Source organism: Zingiber officinale, chromosome 11B, assembly GCF_018446385.1.
Source record: "Zingiber officinale cultivar Zhangliang chromosome 11B, Zo_v1.1, whole genome shotgun sequence".
Taxonomy (NCBI): domain Eukaryota; kingdom Viridiplantae; phylum Streptophyta; class Magnoliopsida; order Zingiberales; family Zingiberaceae; genus Zingiber; species Zingiber officinale.
The window spans coordinates 40893719-40912707 of NC_056007.1; the positions used below are offsets into that span (position 1 = coordinate 40893719).

Below are 18989 nucleotides of genomic sequence, written 5' to 3' on the forward strand. Positions count from 1 at the left end.
CCTTTGAAGATAAAAACATTGCATTATAATCTTTATTTCTAAGAAATTTTTTAGTAGTACTTTAAACAAGTCTTCAGTATTTATAGTATGACTAGCATCATTTATTCTTCTAGCTGCTACCAGTGTAGCCACTTCATATGATTTACTAACTTAATATCTAAAGTGCGCTTTATTTTTTGAGCCCGGGGTATAGTCAGAACTGCCAATCGGACGTGCGGAGAGTTTTTATTTATTGCTGGCATAATGAAGGATCACTGCATCTGGAATTGAGTCTTTCTTGAGCACGTGGCAAAGTTATAATGTCTTGGCTTCTAAATGTAACTCTTGCTTTTCTGATTTTCAGTTTATTAATTGCATTTTCTAGTCTCATTCACATGACATGGGACCGTATAACCTGTATGCTCGATGTTCAGGTTTTTCTAATTCTCTCCTTTCCATATATTTTCTATGGAAAATTTGTGAGACAAAATCATAGTTTTCCTTTTAGGCCAATCAATTTTATGAGATAACTGCTGATATTTTCAAGTTGATGAAATACTACTTGATATATTTTTTTTAATTGCATCTCATTTTCAGTTAACATGTAATACTCTTGTTAACAGAACTGGATCTTGTGCCTACGAACTGAGTAGTGACCCCGAGAATTTTGAATTGTATGATTTAACAACTATAGTTTTTATTGTTAAATATAGTTGTGGTTGACAACATTGATCAGTAGAAAATACACTTAGTTGCAAAAGGCTTCATCTAGACATTTTGTGAGGATTATTTGGGATATTTTCTCTCGTTGATTGAATTAATTTATTTTACTTAAAACTATTTTTCATGATCACTGGATTCTCCTTGGTATTATTCATGATTACCAGATAGATTTCATAAACATCGTACTAGGGTGTATACAGAGAAATCACTAGGGTATGTTCCAATTTAAGAAAGTTATCTATGCTGTCAAACAAATTTTTAGAGCATGGTTTAAGAAATCAAAAGGTTACTAAATTGATAATCAAATCTTTATTGAGTACAACTTGACAAACTAAGCACCATCAATGTCTATGCTCCATTATGTTCTAGCTTGATGGAGTGAAGTAGAATAAATAGTTATAGACTTCAATATTCATCCCAAATTACCTATCTGTTATTTTATGTATGGGATTTGTATCTGATGTAATTTTACTCTTGGTATTAATAATATAATCCCTTATTCTTAGCTGAGTTTCAATTGTTAGAGATGAGTAGCTTTTGTTGTTTGGTGCAGATGTTTTATACAGTTTATGTAAATACTAACTTGACGCGGTTGTTTCTTTCTTGTTGGTTAGCATACCAAGTTTGTTAGCACCTAGCCCATGCCCTGTGCTTTTACTAGTCTTGATTTTGCCGATCAAATTATTGGGTCTCTTGGTACAGTCAACTCTTAATGGTTCAACATCTAATCTTGCGGACTCCTCAGGCCGACCCTATACCACATTGTTTTCTGGCCAGTCTGCGGCAGTGCCTGGGTTCCATCCTTCTGGATAGACATTACTACATAAACTTTACTAACATATTCATGTGAAATTTTGCTTTTATGTGGAATTTTGATTACGGTTTGTAAAAAAATAGGTGGTCTTCAAGGATTGCATAATATTCATGGAAGCTTCAACTTGCCAAATGTGCTTGGTTCGCTTGCATCCAGAGAGGCTGCAATGGGTGTGTTGTACCATCAGGTGGTGTTCAACAACTAGGAGGAAGCATTCCTAGTGGACGGTTCTCATCAAACAATCTTTTAGTTGCATTATCTCAGGTCTGGCATGAGTTTATTTCCACATTACTTCACTGCATCATATGGTCCTTTGAATGTGTTTTATAGTATTTGATCCGGCGGTAAGAACAGGGGACCCTCGTTCCGGGGAGTCAACGCCACACGTAAGTCAAAAAGGTCAAAAGGATCGGAGAAGGGTGGACCGACCGACCGACTTTGGACAAAGGTTAGACCGACCGGCCGACCGGAAAAGGGTGGACTGACCGATCGGACGGCCGACCGGGGTCTAAATGACATCAAAGGCACCCCCGCGGGGAGTCGAGGTTCCGACGCTCATGTTGAACGGAGTCGAGGGCAACACGGCGAACAGTCCATAGAGCACATGACCGGGAATCTCCCTAGCGGACCAGCACATTCAACCGGCCGGACGCGAGGGATTGCCGACCGGACGGGCACCCGGCATGGAGTAAGAAGAGACAAAAGGACAAGGTAACATCTTCTGACAGCGGTATTGTTCAACGGCCAGGCCATACGCAGGATCTTATGACATAGGATTCCGCTGTCCCATCAGAGATGTGCTCGGACTGTAGCAGTATGATGTCAGGTAAGCTCTTCTGACAAGCCCATATGGGGGTATGGGTTGAGGACACGTATTCGTCTCGGTATGTGTGCGTGAGCCCCTGCCCAACTCTATATAAGGAGCCTCACACTTCGCCTGAGGTACGCATTCTCTGAGATTCGGAGCCACTTCTTCGCTGTCCACTTGCCTGACTTGAGGGTCGGAGGGTCGTCGCCGGGAACCCCTTCCCGGCCCAACTTCTTTGCAGGTTTGCCGGAGCTCCGTACGACCGGTCGGAGATCTACGTCAGCAACTAGGAGAGCGCCACGTGCCCAGCATCCGTTGATTCAGCGATTCGGACAAGATCAATTTGACGCCGTCTGTGGGAACGCTCCTGCATCTGATTAGAAGCAATGGACGAAGCTGGACGACCGCACTCAGTGATGCTCTCCACAGAGGAGCTCAACGCTCTGATCGAGACAAGAGCAGCTAAGCTAGTGGAACAACAGAGACAGAAGTCGCAAGCCGAGCGGATTGAGCAGCAGGCGACATCAGTATCAGGGGGCCGAGCAGAAGCCCCTCAAGCCATGGTTCCATTCCACCGGGCCCTATTCCGCAGGCCTCCGGAAGCCGTAGCAGTTAATCGTGATCGAGGATCTTCATCAGATGAAGTGCCCATACGAGACAACAGAAAAGGCAAGGCCCCCCGAGCGGACGGTTCGCCCGAGCGGATCAATCGGCAATTCTCGGAGGCCATTCTAAGAGACCCTCTGCCGAAGCATTATGTGCCCCCGGCGATCGGTGAATACAATGGAACCACCGACCCGGATGATCATTTGGGTAAGTTCGACAACACCGCTACCCTTCATCAATACACAGATGGAGTGAAGTGTCGGGTTTTCCTTACCACCCTCTCGGGATCGGCTCAACGGTGGTTTCGGAGGTTGCCGGACAAATCCATCACAAGTTTCAAAGACTTCCGCACGGCCTTCCTCCACCACTTTGCAAGCAGCCGGCGTTATCAGAAGACAAGTGTCAGCTTGTTCACCATCAAGCAAGAGTCCAGAGAGCCGCTCAGAGCTTATATCCAACGATTCAACAGGGTGGCCATGGATATTCCAACGGCCACCTCGGAAACCATGATGAATGCCATCACACAAGGCTTAGTGGATGACGACTTTTTCCGTTCGCTCATTCGGAAGCCGCCCTGAGACTACGATCATATGCTGCACCGGGCCAACGAATACATCAATGTAGAAGAAGCCCAGGCGGCCCGAAGAAAAGACGTTTCAACTAAGCGGTCAACCCCTGCCGAGCGGAAGCCTCATACTGCTCATCAACCACCTAGAGGACCGCGAGCTGAGGCAGCTCGCCCACCGCAACAGGCGAGATCCCACGCCATTCAAGAAGTATTTGCTGAGCGACCCAAACCAAAAAAGAAGGTATGGACCCCAATGTTTTGCTCATTCCACCGGACGGATACGCACAACACAAGAGATTGCCGAAGCCTTCCTCTGATTGCCCACCCCGTTCCTCGGAGTGGTGGCCGTCGATCGCCATCATTCGACAGGCGACAGAGACCTCGTGAAGCCGATCGGATGGTACCTGACAGGCGACAAAGACAGACTCCCGAGCGACATCATACTCTGAGGCATGAGAATCCCCGGATGTCTAGGGAGCGGCCTAGACCGTCCGCTCGGGAAGAAGAAAATAGAAGCAACACTTCCCGAGGAGAAATCAACATTATAGCTGGCGGTCCGACCAGCGGCGACTCTAACCGAGCAAGGAAGGCGAGCGTCAGACAGCTTCAGATCCACGCGGTCGGATGTAGCCAAGAGCTGGCGAGCGGTCCTGAAATCAGCTTCGGGCCCAAGGACTTGGAGGGAGTCAAAGTACCGCATGACGACGCTCTCCTCATCAAAGCGGTAATAGCCAACTACACTATTCACCGCGTTTTCATTGATACAGGAAGCTCGGTCAATATTATATTCAAAAAGGCCTTCGATCAATTGTAAATTGATCGAGCCGAGCTGCTGCCCATGACAACCCCCCTCTACGGGTTTACGGGCAATGAAGTTCTACCGGTCGGACAGATCCGGCTGGCCATTTCGCTGGGAGAGGAGCCGCTCAGAAGGACGTGAACCGCAAACTTCGTCATGGTCGATTCTCCCTCAGCATACAACGTTATCTTGGGGCGACCGGCGCTCAGCGAGTTCCGAGCGGCCGTCTCGACTTTTCACCAGAAAATCAAGTTCCCCGTCGAAGATAAAGTGGGAAAAGTACGAGGAGACCAGCTGGCGGCTCGGCGATGCTACGTCGAAATGGTCCGAGCTGAAGCTAGTGCCGCTCGGAAGACGCCACGGATCGAGGTGAACGCTATAACCAAAAAACCACCCTCTTTGGTTTATGAAGAAAAAGAGGAAGTGCAGATTCACCCGACCCGATCGGAGGCCACCACATTCATTGCGGCCGATCTGGAGGTAAGCCAGAAAGAGGAAGTGGTCAAATGCCTCCAGAGAAACTGTGATGTCTTCGTCTGGTCGACGCATGAGCTGCCCGGAATTTCACCGAGTATAGCGCAGCACGAGCTCCACGTCCGACCGGATGCTCGGCCGGTGAAGCAGAGAAAGAGGGACTTCAGTGCCGAACAAAATGCAATAATCCGAGCGGAGATCGAGAAGCTCCTGGAGGCCGGCCACATACGCGAGGTCCAGTTCCCGAGCTGGCTGGCAAACGTGGTACTAGTCTCCAAGCTGGGCAACAAGCGGAGAGTTTGCATCGATTTCCGGGATCTCAACAAGGCGTGCCCAAAGGATTTTTATCCTCTGCCCCGGATCGATCAACTGGTGGACTCCACAGCCGGCTGCGAGTTGATATGCATGCTCGACGCTTATCAGGGCTACCATCAAGTGCCGCTCGCCCGAGAGGATCAAGAGAACGTTAGCTTCGTTATAGCCAACGACACTTATTGCTATAATGTGATGTCGTTCGGATTAAAGAACGCGGGAGCAACTTACCAGCGCTTGATGAACAAAGTATTCAAGGAGCAGATCGGACGAAATTTGGAAGTGTACGTGGATGATATTCTCATCAAGTCCGTCCAAGCGGTCGATCTCTTTGAAGGCATGGAGGAGACTTTCCGAACGCTGCGGAAATATGGAGTTAAGCTGAACCCTTAGAAGTGCCTGTTTGGAGAAAAAGGCGGGCGATTTTTGGGCTATATAGTGACCGAGCGGGGCATTGAGGCAAATCCCAGCAAGGTGAAAGCATTACAAGATATGCCGCCCCCAAGAAATATGAGGGAAGTGCAGCGCTTGACCAGTCGGATAACAGCACTGTCCAGATTCATCTCAAAGACAGCCGACCGGAGTCTCCCGTTTTTCAAAATCTTGCGCAATGCCACTAAGTTTCACTGGGATGAAGAGTGCGATCGGGCGTTTGAAGAACTGAAGACATATCTGAACTCTTTGCCCGTGCTAGCTAAGCCAGCTGTGGGTGAGCCACTTTGTATCTATCTATCTTCAACTGAGCAAGCAGTGCACTCGGCATTAGTGAGGGCGAGCGGAGAAGAGCCCGTGTATTTCTTAAGCCATATTTTAAAAGATGCTGAATCTCGCTACACTGGGCTCGAGAAGCTGGCTTTTGCTTTGGTCCTCGCCGCTCGGCGCCTCCGTCCCTATTTCTTGGCTCATACTATCATCGTCCGGACAAATAGCCCTTTGGGAAGAGTGCTGCTGAACCCAGAAGCGTCCGGACGACTCATCAAATGGACCACGGAGTTGAGCAAATTCGACATTCAGTATCAACCCCGCTCGGCGATAAAGGCACAGTCCTTGGCAGATTTTATCACCGAAGTGCAAAAGCCAGAGCCCGAAGCTATGTGGAAAATATTTGTGGATGGATCGTCTACTCAGCTCGGGAGCGGGATTGGTGTAGTATTGCTATCTCCACAAGAAGAACGGATGCATTTATCCGTTCGGCTGGACTATAGAGCCACAAATAACGAAGCGGAGTATGAAGCCCTCATAGCCGGCTTACAGGCAGCCCGGCATGTAGGAGCCGGTCGGGTGACAATTCATTCGGACTCCCAGCTGGCCGCTTAGCAACTCTCAGGCACTTTTGAGATTAACAACGCTCGGCTCAAGCTCTACGCTGAAGCCTTTGAAAAGCTCAAAGGCATCTTCAGAGAGGTTATTATCTAGAAGATACCCCGAGCGGAGAACCAGGCTGCAGATGAGCTAGCTAAACTCGCAAGTTCAATATCCCCGGTCGTCATCCAGCAGCCAATTGAACAAGTATCTTTGGTGGCGCACGTCGACCGGATGGAGAGCCTCACGTTTCCGAGTGATTGGAGGACACCCATCATGGAGTTTCTCCGCTCGGGTGCTATACAGTCCGATCGGGATGAAGCCCAGCTACTAAGGAGGAGAGCCGGCCGGTTCACACTCATTGGAGATCAACTCTACAAGAAGGCTTTCTCCCGCCCGCTTTTGAAATGCGTGAGCTCGGAAGACGTGCGGAGGGCATCCGGGCGGACGATCGCTGGCTAAGAAGATCCTGCTGGCCGGATACTTTTGGCCAACCCTGCAAGCAGACGCCGCTCGGACCGTCGCAACGTGCCTTTCCAGCCAGAAGTATCACAACTTCTCCCACCGACCGGCGGAGGAAATGAAAGCAGCTACCGTGTCCTGTCCGTTCGACCAATGGGGAATGGATATTGTGGGTCCGTTTCCTATGGCGACCGGGCAGCGGAAATTTCTACTAGTGGCGGTCGACTATTTTTCCAAATGGGTGGAGGCCGAGCCGCTAGCCAAGATCACCGAGCAGATGGTCAAGAAGTTTATCTGGCAGCATATAATCTGTCGGTTCGGCATCCCTCGCCGGCTCGTATCTAATAACGGACGACAGTTCGTAGGGAAGCAGCTCGAAGAATGGTGCGAAAGTTATGGCATCGAGCAACACTTTACTTCCGTGGCATATCCCCAGAGCAACGGCCAAGTAGAAGTAGCCAATCGGGAGATTCTTCGCATTCTTCGGGCTCGGCTCGACCACGTGGGAGGAAGCTGGGTGGACGAGCTGCCAAGCGTCTTATGGGCTATCCGCACTACCCCAAAGGAAGGAACGGACGTCACTCCATTCCATTTGTTGTATGGCGGCGAAGCAGTGATCCCGGTTGAAGTTGGTGTCGAGTCCGTCCGGATCCAGAATTATGATGATGATAACGCCGAGCGGAGGAACATGGAGCTGGATTTGGTCGACGAGGAACGAGCCAAGGCGTCCGTCCGGCTGATGGTATACCGGCAAAGAATGAAGCAGAACTACAACCGGCGCGTGATCCCTAGAGCATTCCAAGTTGGCGACCTTGTCTGGAAGAAAGTCAGGGTGGTCGGCGACGTGGGCAAGCTAGAGGCTCCATGGGCGGGTCCCTTCAAAGTCAGTGAAAAGCTCCGCTCGGGTACTTATTATTTGAAGGATGAAGACGAACGGCAGCTAGATCGACCATGGAGCGCGAATCATCTCCAGCCGTACCGAGCTGGGTGAGAGGTGCGCTAATGTAATTTTACATATGTTTTGGTCGCCTCTGTCCTTGTAATGCAGGAAGCAAAATGATAAAGGATGACAAATAGCTTCGTTAAACGGCTGTGTTAAAATTAGCCTTGAAGGCCGTCGAGCTCCGACGTTAAAAATCGAGAGACGAATCGGCGTCTATAAACTCGCCGGCCGGAAGACCGTCGAGCTCCGACGTTAAATATCGAGAGTCGAGCCGGCGACTATAAACCCTCCGAGCGGAAGACCGTCGAGCTCCGACGTTAAAAATCGAGAGTCGAGCCGGCGACTATAAACCCTCCGAGCGGAAGACCGTCGAGCTCCGACGTTAAATATCGAGAGTCGAGCCGGCGACTATAAACCCTCCGAGCGGAAGACCGTCGAGCTCCGACGTTAAATATCGAGAGTCGAGCCGGCGACTATAAACCCTCCGAGCGGAAGACCGTCGAGCTCTGACGTTAAATATCGAGAGTCGAGCCGGCGACTATAAACCCTCCGAGCGGAAGACCGTCGAGCTCCGACGTTAAATATCGAGAGTCGACGACTATAAACCCTCGGCGGAAGACCGTCGAGCTCCAACGTTAAATATCGAGAGTTGAGCCGGCGACTATAAACCCTCCGAGTGGAAGACCGTCGAGCTCCGACGTTAAATATCGAGAGTCGAGCCGGCGACTATAAACCCTCCGAGCGGAAGACCGTCGAGCTCCGACGTTAAAAATCGAGAGTCGAGCCGGCGACTATAAACCCTCCGAGCGGATGACCGTCGAGCTCCAACGTTAAATATCGAGAGTCGAGTCGGCCACTATAAACCCTCCGAGCGGAAGACGGTCGAGCTCCGACGTTAAATATCGAGAGTCGAGCCGGCGACTATAAACCCTCCGAGCGGAAGACCGTCGAGCTCCGACATTAAATATCGAGTGTCGAGCCGGCGACTATAAACCCTCCGAGCGGAAGACCGTCAAGCTCCGACGTTAAATATCGAGAGTCGAGCCGGCTACTATAAACCCTCCGAGCGGAAGACCGTCGAGCTCCGACGTTAAAAATCGAGAGACGAACCGACGTCTATAAACCCATCGGCCGAAAAACCGTCGAGCTCCGACGTTAAATATCGAGAGTCGAGTTGGCGACTATAAACCCTCCGAGCGGAATACCGTCGAGCTCCGACGTTAAAAATCGAAAGTTGAGCCGGCGACTATAAACCCTCCGAGCGGAAGACCGTCGAGCTCCAACGTTAAAAATCGAGAAACGAACCGGCGTCTATAAACCCGCCGGCCGGAAGACCGTCTGTAAAATACCGAAAATATACGAATATTAATATGGGAATTTTCCAGAATTTTTGGAAATATTTCGGGAATTTTTCGGAGCTCGTATGGACGAGTTAACGGGGACAAGAACGGGGCCGGGAAAAAGCCTGTTTAGGCGACCCATTTAAGCGAGGAATTGTTTCTTTTATAAATTCCTTATTCCTTTTCTTTTTCATTTATTTTCTTTTTTCCCGTGCCTAAACTTCCTTCTCACCCAACCCTACTCGCGCCGACGCCTCCCTCCCCTCGTGCTCGTGACTGTGCCCTAACCGCCGGCCTGGAGGTTTCTTCCTCGCCGAAACCTGAAATCCCTCGACCACTTCTCTTCTCCTCTGCCCATCGCCCCTCGTGGAGGTTCCTCAGCCGATTCTGCTCCTTCCTCGCTTGCCCTAGCGAGCCATTCACTGCCGGCCGCAACTCACTCTGGCGGCCAAATTCTTCTCCTCGTCGACATTCGAGTCGTCGCCGGTGCCCTAGCCTCAGCCGCGACACCCATCTCCACGGTGTCACCTTGCAGTACAGCGCCTAGCTTTCTCCCCTCTGTGCTGCCAGCGACCCTCACAGCCGACAGTTTCGTGCTGCCCTTCTACTTTTCAGCCGCTTCTCCTCAGCCCTAGCCAACGCTGCCGGAGTAGTGCCGACGGTCGCCTCTGTGCTGGCAACCGAGTCTAGCGCCGGCTGTTCTTCTCTGCCCTAATCTGCCGCCGGCCGAGTTCCTACTTCCCGCACGAAGCCAGTACAGCCGAGCCCTAGCACTGTCGTTGGCCATCAGATTCGACCCAAAGTCGTTGTTGATACCCTGGTTCACCCCTATACGGTGGGTTTCTTCCATTTATGGTCAAGGGTAAGCTGCTAGTGTGAAATTGGGATATGATTTTATACATTTTGTTAGGTTTTTGATCACCTCAGTGGAGGGTTTCCAGCAGCTACCTCATCCTGTAGCAATCAGCTTTGATTGTGAATTGAGGTAAGATTTAGGGTTTTGATCTTTGTGGTAGATTATTGCTTGTGTGTTAGCAATAATTATTGATTTAGGTTTAGAAGGTATATAACGGTGTAATTGGGGGTTAATGAAACTAACCCTAACTGGTCAGTGGATTAGAAATTAGTTTAGCTATTTGCTTATACTTAAATTTAGCTAAACTATACGGTTTATTACAGGACTTTGATTCGAGACGAGCATCTCGACGTCCGAGTTGGACCGGACTGATCTAATTTTCCTATTGGAGGCGGGTACTTTGACTTATGTCTTTGATATGCATAATAATATGTTTAACATATAGCAGTGATTGTGTAATCATTTTGTTTCGGTTGGTTACTGTTAGTGAGAGCCCTAGAGCCAATCATGTGATGGTTACTTTTTGGACTCTTTGTATCATATTCTTGTACATATATTTCTGATATATAAATAAAGGCATTGTGATTATTATACTTGTGTGTATTTGTGCTATATAAATAAGTATAATAATGTCCTAGGGTAGTAGGTTCATATCTATATCAATCGATTAGTTGAATCGATAGTGAGATGATATAGAGAACACTACACTTAATTATTCCTAGTCAAGTATTAACATAGAAGGACAATGTTAATGCATTGAGACTAGCATGTAGGTCAACATGATGACTTGATCTCACAAGTCATGGATATGAGATATCAAGTTGACACATGAGTATACATTGGAGAATGTATACTGAATGACCCGCCATGAGAAAGTATCATGGATCGTTATATGAGTGTCATATACTTTCTCATGTGACTATTAGTATGACTACTAGTCCTTAGACCTGAAGTCACCATGGATCCCTACATAAGGAGTTATGTACTTTGGTTTCGTCAAACGTCACCCGTAATTGGGTGGACTATATAGGCGATTACTGGGTATGTAACAAATTATGCGGAGGGATGTGAGTGATGTAGATGGGATCTATCCCTCCTATATTACAGGAGTGATATCATAGTCTTGATAGAGTGAGATCACTAAGTGCATGGCCATGCCCAAATAAGGCAATATGTGATATTGTGCTTATTTGATTATAGTGAGTCTACTTGGAGTTCAAGACACTTAGATTGATTGGAGGATGACACGGTCTATGCCTCATATAAGATCAATCTAGATATCAAGGATAGAAGGACAATGTCACATATTGTGAGAGTCACAATTATTAGTCATATTGGTGATGTTGGATCTCAACATTCTTGTAACTTGGGTAGCAATGATGTGTTGCTAGATACCTCTCATTGCTTATGTCCCTAATTGGATTTAGGGACATTGCCAACGTTGACAAGAACCTATAGGGTCACACACATAGAGCAATAGATGGAGACTAGTTCATATGATGAACCAAGAGGAAAGATGAAGTCAAGTTTGACTTGGCTAAATATGGAAAGTCTATAAAAGGCAAGTTTGACTTGACCTAAATCCACAAGTTTGACTTGACTATGAGTTAGACTCAAGTATGATCCAAATGTTGGATAAATCAATTAAGGGAGTTAATTTGGTCATGTTTGACTTTGGCCAAATTAGGAAGGTTGAAAGTCAATATTGACTTGACTTGGATGCCACCACATTTGATGAGGTGGCATGGGAGAACCAATGGGGATGCTACACATCACCATGCCACCTCATGCTTGCCACCTCATGGGAGGTTACCCATGAGTGGCCGGCCACATTAAGGGGGCAATTAAGAGCATTAATTGCCCACTTAATGACATTTATGTGGCCGGCCACATGATATGGTGGATTGATTGAATTTTGAATTCAATTTTTTTGATTCTTCTTCTTCCTTGGTGCTCTTGGCAACCTCTCCCTCTCTTCCTCCTCTTCTTGGCCGAAAACCACATAGGTGCTAGCACACCTTGTTTCGGTCATCTTCTCCACCTAATTGCTTGTGTGGACACATATAGAGGGGCTCTACTTTGTGCCCTCTAGATCCAACTTCAACCTTAGTCGAGCGGGATAAGCGAAGGGCACGCATCAAAGGTAGTTTTTCTTTAAACTATAGATCTAGGAGTAGATCTAACATATTCGGGTATTAAGCATGATATAAATACGTGGAATTTTTCAAATCGGATTTTTCTTTGCACGAGATCCTTGGCTAGGGTGTTTCGGGGTTTCCGCGACGCGAAAAGCGGTTTTCGTGGCCCGAAAAATTCTAACAGTGGTATCAGAGCCATCGTGCGAAGCACGTATTTATTTTTTTTTCTGTATTAGATACAAAATTTAGATGCTTTTAAGTTTCTGTGATTTTTCTAAATTTTAGGAATTTTTGGGTATTTTTCTCGTAGAGGCGAAAGAACGAGTGCGAAGCACTTGTACACTTTTGTCACCGAGAAAAATTTCTCCGAAACGGCAAGTTTCACCCAAATAGATTTTGGGACAGCGGGTAAGGGCGCTGTATAATCGCAAGAGGACACTCGCGAAGGTTATTTCGCGAATAGGGGCGCTGCCCCTAACCCCGCAAGGGGCCTTGTCCCGCGATTACGCCCGAAACCCGCTTAGCGGGACCGCCGTGGAGAAGGGACTCAAAAATTCAGAAAAATCAGTAGAAAAATTTTAAATAAAAAAAAAAAATACACAATTCTGAATTATGTACAGTATGTGTTGGTCATGGCCCAAGTCCCAAAATTTTTATGAAAAATTATGCGTGTAATTCATAATGCCGTCATGTGTTGTGTGTGCTGTATTGTGGATGCGACCTGCGTGTTGCCTTTTTCCATTATTTTATTTCTGTAAAAATTAGTTTTAAGACTCGAATGTAACTCGAGTATAAATTTTGTAATGTACAAAATTTGAAGATGACGAAATTCCGGAGAAGACGGACTCGCGGGAGCATGCCGGCAACACATGGGGATCGGAAGGAGGAGCTTGGAGAAGCTGCCACCTAGACCCTAGGATGACCATTGGATCTTCTCTTTGGCTAGAGAGGATCCTAGTAGGGCCATGACCAATCACATAATTTAAATGTATATATTTTATTTTTGCTTATGTGTATGTGATGCATGTTTGTGTAGAATAGAATATGCATGAGTGTATGTGATGCACATGTGATGTGGGAACCACATCTTGATGTGCACAATACACATTTAGGATTTAAATTAGATTTAATTTACGCCTAAATATGATGCACATCGTCGATTAGATTAGATCTAAATCGAAATCAACTCGTAAACGCCTACCGGGCCATGATACCCATCACTACCTCGATCATATGCGATTGTCGTATCTGCCAAAGCAGAGCAATGCATTTAATCTTGGTAGGATGCGGAGGGACAACCTTGGTCCCGCCTATCACGCTCGGGTTAGATTGAGCTCAATTAGATTGAGTAGCTAGCAAAGCTCAATTGGATCGAGTGAAGCTATAGGCGTATTCCAATAGTTGGAAAGGTAGGACAAGATCACGTTTATAAATAATCTTGGGCGATTTAGCCAAAGCTAACTCAAGATTATTTGTAAAAGTTAAATCTTGATCCTATAAACAAGAGTTGCATGGAGATGTAATTGGTAATTAGCTACCTACCGATCATACTAGGTCTTGGGCGATTCAGCCAAAGCTGACTCAAGATGTAGTATGATGTGGATCTTGTCCCACAAAATTCAGTGGGAGCATCATTTAATTAAAGGCCTAATTAGATGATAGAATATGATATTGATTCTCTGCATGTTTAATATGTTGTAGATTGCCATGTCACCAAACGCGAACACTCTCTCCCTACGATCTGTCCTTGAGAAGGACAAGCTCACAGGAGCTAACTTCCTGGACTGGTACAGGAACCTGAGGATAGTCCTCATGCAGGAACGTAAGCTGTACGTTCTGGAGCAAGCAGTTCCTGAAGCACCACCAGCCTCTGCCGCTCGTAGCATTAAGGATGCTCATCAGAAGCATCAAGACGATGCGTTAGACGTGTCGTGCCTAATGCTATGCTGCATGTCCTCTGAGCTTCAGAAGCAACACGAGAACATGAATGCCTTTGATATGATTGGCCATCTTAAGCAATTATATCAAGGGCAAGCCAGGCATGAGAGGTTTGAAGTGACTCAGGCCCTCTTTTCATGTAAGATGAAAGAGGGAACCCCTGTAGGAACTCACGTACTCAAGATGATTGGGTACGTCGAGAACCTAGAGAGGTTGGGGTTCCCATTGGGCCAAGAGCTGGCCACTGACTTGATCCTGCAATCGTTGCCGGCAAGTTACCGTCAATTCGTCATGAACTATAACATGAACGAATTAGACAAACCACTGCCCGAGATGCTCAACATGTTGAGAACTGCTGAGCCCAATCTCACCACTACCAAGACCAGTACCGTCCTGATGGTACAAAAGAGCAAGGGTAAGGGCAAGTGGAAGCCCAAGGGTAAGGGTAAGACCCAGACCAAGGGCAAAGCCAGCTCTTCAGCACTCAAACCCAAGGGCGGGGTGCAAAAGGATGCTACCTGCTTCCACTGTGGTCAGACAGGGCACTGGAAGAGGAACTGCAAGATCTACTTGAAGGATCTTAAGAAGAAAAGAAGCGAGGCTTCTACTTCAGGTATAAATGTTATAGAAGTCAACCTTTCTATTTCTACATTAGATACTGGATGTGCATCTCACATTTGTACTAATGTGCAGGCGCTGAGAAGTAGCAGGGCATTGGCAAAGGGCGAGGTGGACCTACGAGTAGGCAATGGAGCAAGGGTTGCTGCTATTGCTGTAGGAACATATTTTCTATCTCTGCCCGCTGGGCTTGTATTGGAACTAGATAATTGTTGTTATGTCCCTGCACTAACAAAGAATATTATTTCAGTTTCCTGTTTAGATAATAAAGGTTTTTCATTCATAATAAAGGACAAATGTTGTTCTGTTTATTTGAAAGATATGTTCTATTGTAGTGCACATCTGATGAATGGCCTCTATATTCTAGATTTAGAGAGCCCTATCTATAACGTGAGTACCAAGAGGTTGAGATCAAATGAGTTGAACCCAACCTATCTCTGGCATTGCCGCCTAGGCCACATAAACGAGAGTCGCTTGTCCCAGCTCCATAAGGATGGTTTGCTGGACTCATTTGATTTTGAATCATATGAGACATGTGAGTCATGCCTTCTAGGCAAGATGACTAAGACTCCCTTTAGTGGACATAGCGAGAGAGCGACAGACTTGCTAGGACTCATACATAGTGATGTATGTGGCCCTTTCAATATCGCCGGGGTGGTTATAGGTACTTTATCACATTTACTGACTTCAGTAGATATGGTTATGTGTACTTGATGACACATAAGTCAATCCTTTGAAAAGTTCAAGGAATTCAGAAATGAAGTAAAACCAGCTCGGCAAAAGTATTAAGATACTTGATCAGATCGAGGTGGAGAATACTTAAGCCATGAGTTTAGTGACTATCTAGCAGTGTGGGATTCTATCCCAACTCACTCCTCCCTGGAACACCACGGTGGAATGGTGTATCTGAAAGGGAATCGTACCTTATTAGATATGGTACGATCTATGATGAGTCACGAGATCTTCCTATATCCTTTTGGGATATGCTCTAGACGCGTTCACACTTAACCGTGTTCCATCAAAGGCGGTCATGAAGACACCATATACGATATGGACTGGGAGGAGTCCCAAGATGTCTTTCATGAGGGTTTGGGGTTGTGAGGCTTACGTTAGACGTCAAGTCTCAAACAAACTGGGACCCAAATCTGATAAGTGTTATTTTATAGGATATCCCAAGGAAACTAAGGGATATTACTTCTACATTCCTAGTCAGCACAAAGTGTTTGTTGCTAAGACTGGGGTCTTTCTAGAAAGGGACTTTGTTTCTAGAAAGGCTAGTGGAAGTTCGTTTGATCTTGAAGAAGTTCAAGACAACGACCAAAACACTGAGCCATTGATGGATACTGAACAGGAACCACAAAGAGTTGTGGATGATGAGATTGTTGCACAAGAAGTTGTGGAACAACAACCTGTTCATGTAGACCTACCTCTTCGCAGGTCTGATAGGGTACGTCGTCAGCCTGAGAGATACTCATTTCTCTTGCCTGACCATGATGACGTTATGCTCATTGAGAATGAGCCTACCACCTATCAGGAAGCTGTGATGAGCCCAGATTCTGAGTCATGGCTAGAAGCCATGAGATCTGAAATGGATTCCATGTACACCAACCAAGTTTGGACCTTGGTTGATCCACCTGAAGGGGTCAAACCCATTGGGTGTAAGTGAGTCTTTAAGAGAAAGACTAACATGGACGGACTTACTCATACCTATAAAGGTAGACTGGTAGCTAAAGGTTTCAAGCAGATTCATGGTATTGACTATGATGAAACCTTCTCTCCAGTAGCGATGTTTAAGTCCATTCGGATTATGCTTGCTATTGCAGCCTACCATGATTATGAGATATGGCGGATGGATGTCAAGACAGCGTCCTCGAGGATGTGTACATGACACAACCTGAGGGTTTTGTAGATCCACAGCATACTAGCAGAGTATGCAAGCTGCATAGGGCCATTTATGGTCTGAAGCAAGCCTCTCGGAGCTGGAATCTTCGATTCGATGATGCAATCAAACAGTTTGGTTTCATCAAGAACGAAGATGAACCCTGTGTCTACAAGAGGGTTAGTGGGAGCACAGTTGTCTTCCTCGTATTGTATGTGGATGACATACTTCTCATTGGGAACGACATTTCCTCGCTACAGTCTGTGAAGACTTGGCTAGGGAATTGTTTCTCAATGAAGGACTTAGGTGAAGCAGCCTGCATTCTAGGCATTAAGATCTATAGAGATAGATCTAAGAGATTGCTTGGCCTAAGTCGGAATACATACATTGACACGGTATTACTTCGGTTTGCCATGCAAATTCCAAGAAGGGAAATCTGCGATGTCACATGGTGTGAGTCTTCGAAGACTCAAAGTCCCTCTTCTAGAGAGGAGAGGGACCGCATGGATAAGATCCCTATGCCTCGGCCATAGGATCTATCATGCACGCCATGTTATGTACTCTCGTCACGATGTCTCGTATGCTTTGAGCATGACGAGCAGATACCAGTGAGCATCATGGATTGCGGTCAAGAATATCCTTAAGTACTTGAGAAGGACTAAGGATTATTTCTTGATATTTGGAGGTGATGAGCATCTAGTTGTAAAGGGTTACACTGATGCTAGCTTCCAAACATGACGAGATATGAATCGCGATCGGGTATCGTGTCTGATGGTTGGCTGGAATAGAGACATACAATTCACAGCATTCTACAAGTCAATGGAACTCATCAACATCATTTGCACATTTGATGGATTTCTTCATTTGATGGCTTAAATAGTTAAATTCATGGTTGGTCTCATATTATGCAAACAATGAGATTATAAATGAAACTAGCTACACCAGCGGGACAAAGCATATACTACGGCGCTTCCATCTCATTCGAGATCATCGATCGAGGAGATGTGAAGATTTGCAGAGTACCCACGGAGGCTACGTCGCGGATCCCTTAACCAAGGCTTTGCTAAGCATGATGGTCACACTAGGTCATTGGGTATTAGATACTACAACGATTGGCACTAGTGCTAGTGGGAGATTGTTAGTGAGAGCCCTAGAGCCAATCATGTGATGGTTACTTTTTGGACTCTTTGTATCATATTCTTGTACATATATTTCTGATATATAAATAAAGGCATTGTGATTATTATACTTGTGTGTATTTGTGCTATATAAATAAGTATAATAATGTCCTAGGGTAGTAGGTTCATATCTATATCAATCGATTAGTTGAATCGATAGTGAGATGATATAGAGAACACTACACTTAATTATTCCTAGTCAAGTATTAACATAGAAGGACAATGTTAATGCATTGAGACTAGCATGTAGGTCAACATGATGACTTGATCTCACAAGTCATGGATATGAGATATCAAGTTGACACATGGGTATACATTGGAGAATGTATACTGAATGACCCGCCATGAGAAAGTATCATGGATCGTTATATGAGTGTCATATACTTTCTCAAGTGACTATTAGTATGACTTTAGTCCTTAGACCAAGTCACCATGGTTCCTACATAAGGAGTTATGTACTTTGGTTTCGTCAAACGTCACCCGTAATCGGGTGGACTATAAAGGCGACATTGGGTATGTAACAAATTATCGGAGGGATGTGAGTGATGTAGATGGGATCTATCCTCCTATATTACAGGAGTGATATCATAGTCTTGATAGAGTGAGATCACTAAGTGCATGGCCATGCCCAAATAAGGCAATATGTGATATTGTGCTTATTTGATTATAGTGAGTCTACTTGGAGTTCAAGACACTTAGATTGATTGGAGGATGACACGGTCTATGCCTCATATAAGATCAATCTAGATATCAAGGATAGAAGGACAATGTCACATATTGTGAGAGTCACAATTATTAGTCATATTGGTGATGTTGGATCTCAACATTCTTGTAACTTGGGTAGCAATGATGTGTTGCTAGATACCTCTCATTGCTTATGTCCCTAATTGGATTTAGGGACATTGCCAACGTTGACAAGAACCTATAGGGTCACACACATAGAGCAATAGATGGAGACTAGTTCATATGATGAACCAAGAGGAAAGATGAAGTCAAGTTTGACTTGGCTAAATATGGAAAGTCTATAAAAGGCAAGTTTGACTTGACCTAAATCCACAAGTTTGACTTGACTATGAGTTAGACTCAAGTATGATCCAAATGTTGGATAAATCAATTAAGGGAGTTAATTTGGTCATGTTTGACTTTGGCCAAATTAGGAAGGTTGAAAGTCAATATTGACTTGACTTGGATGCCACCACATTTGATGAGGTGGCATGGGAGAACCAATGGGGATGCTACACATCACCATGCC

The 18989-nt window shown here is 46.0% G+C and overlaps 1 non-coding gene across 1 annotated transcript; it reads right to left on the bottom strand.

Annotated features, from left to right (window-relative positions):
* Window positions 1-1432: 1432 nt before the first annotated feature.
* Window positions 1433-1510, bottom strand: LOC122035633. The gene has a single exon (XR_006127162.1). It is a non-coding gene; the product is annotated as a small nucleolar RNA snoR35 (small nucleolar RNA).
* Window positions 1511-18989: the final 17479 nt, after the last annotated feature.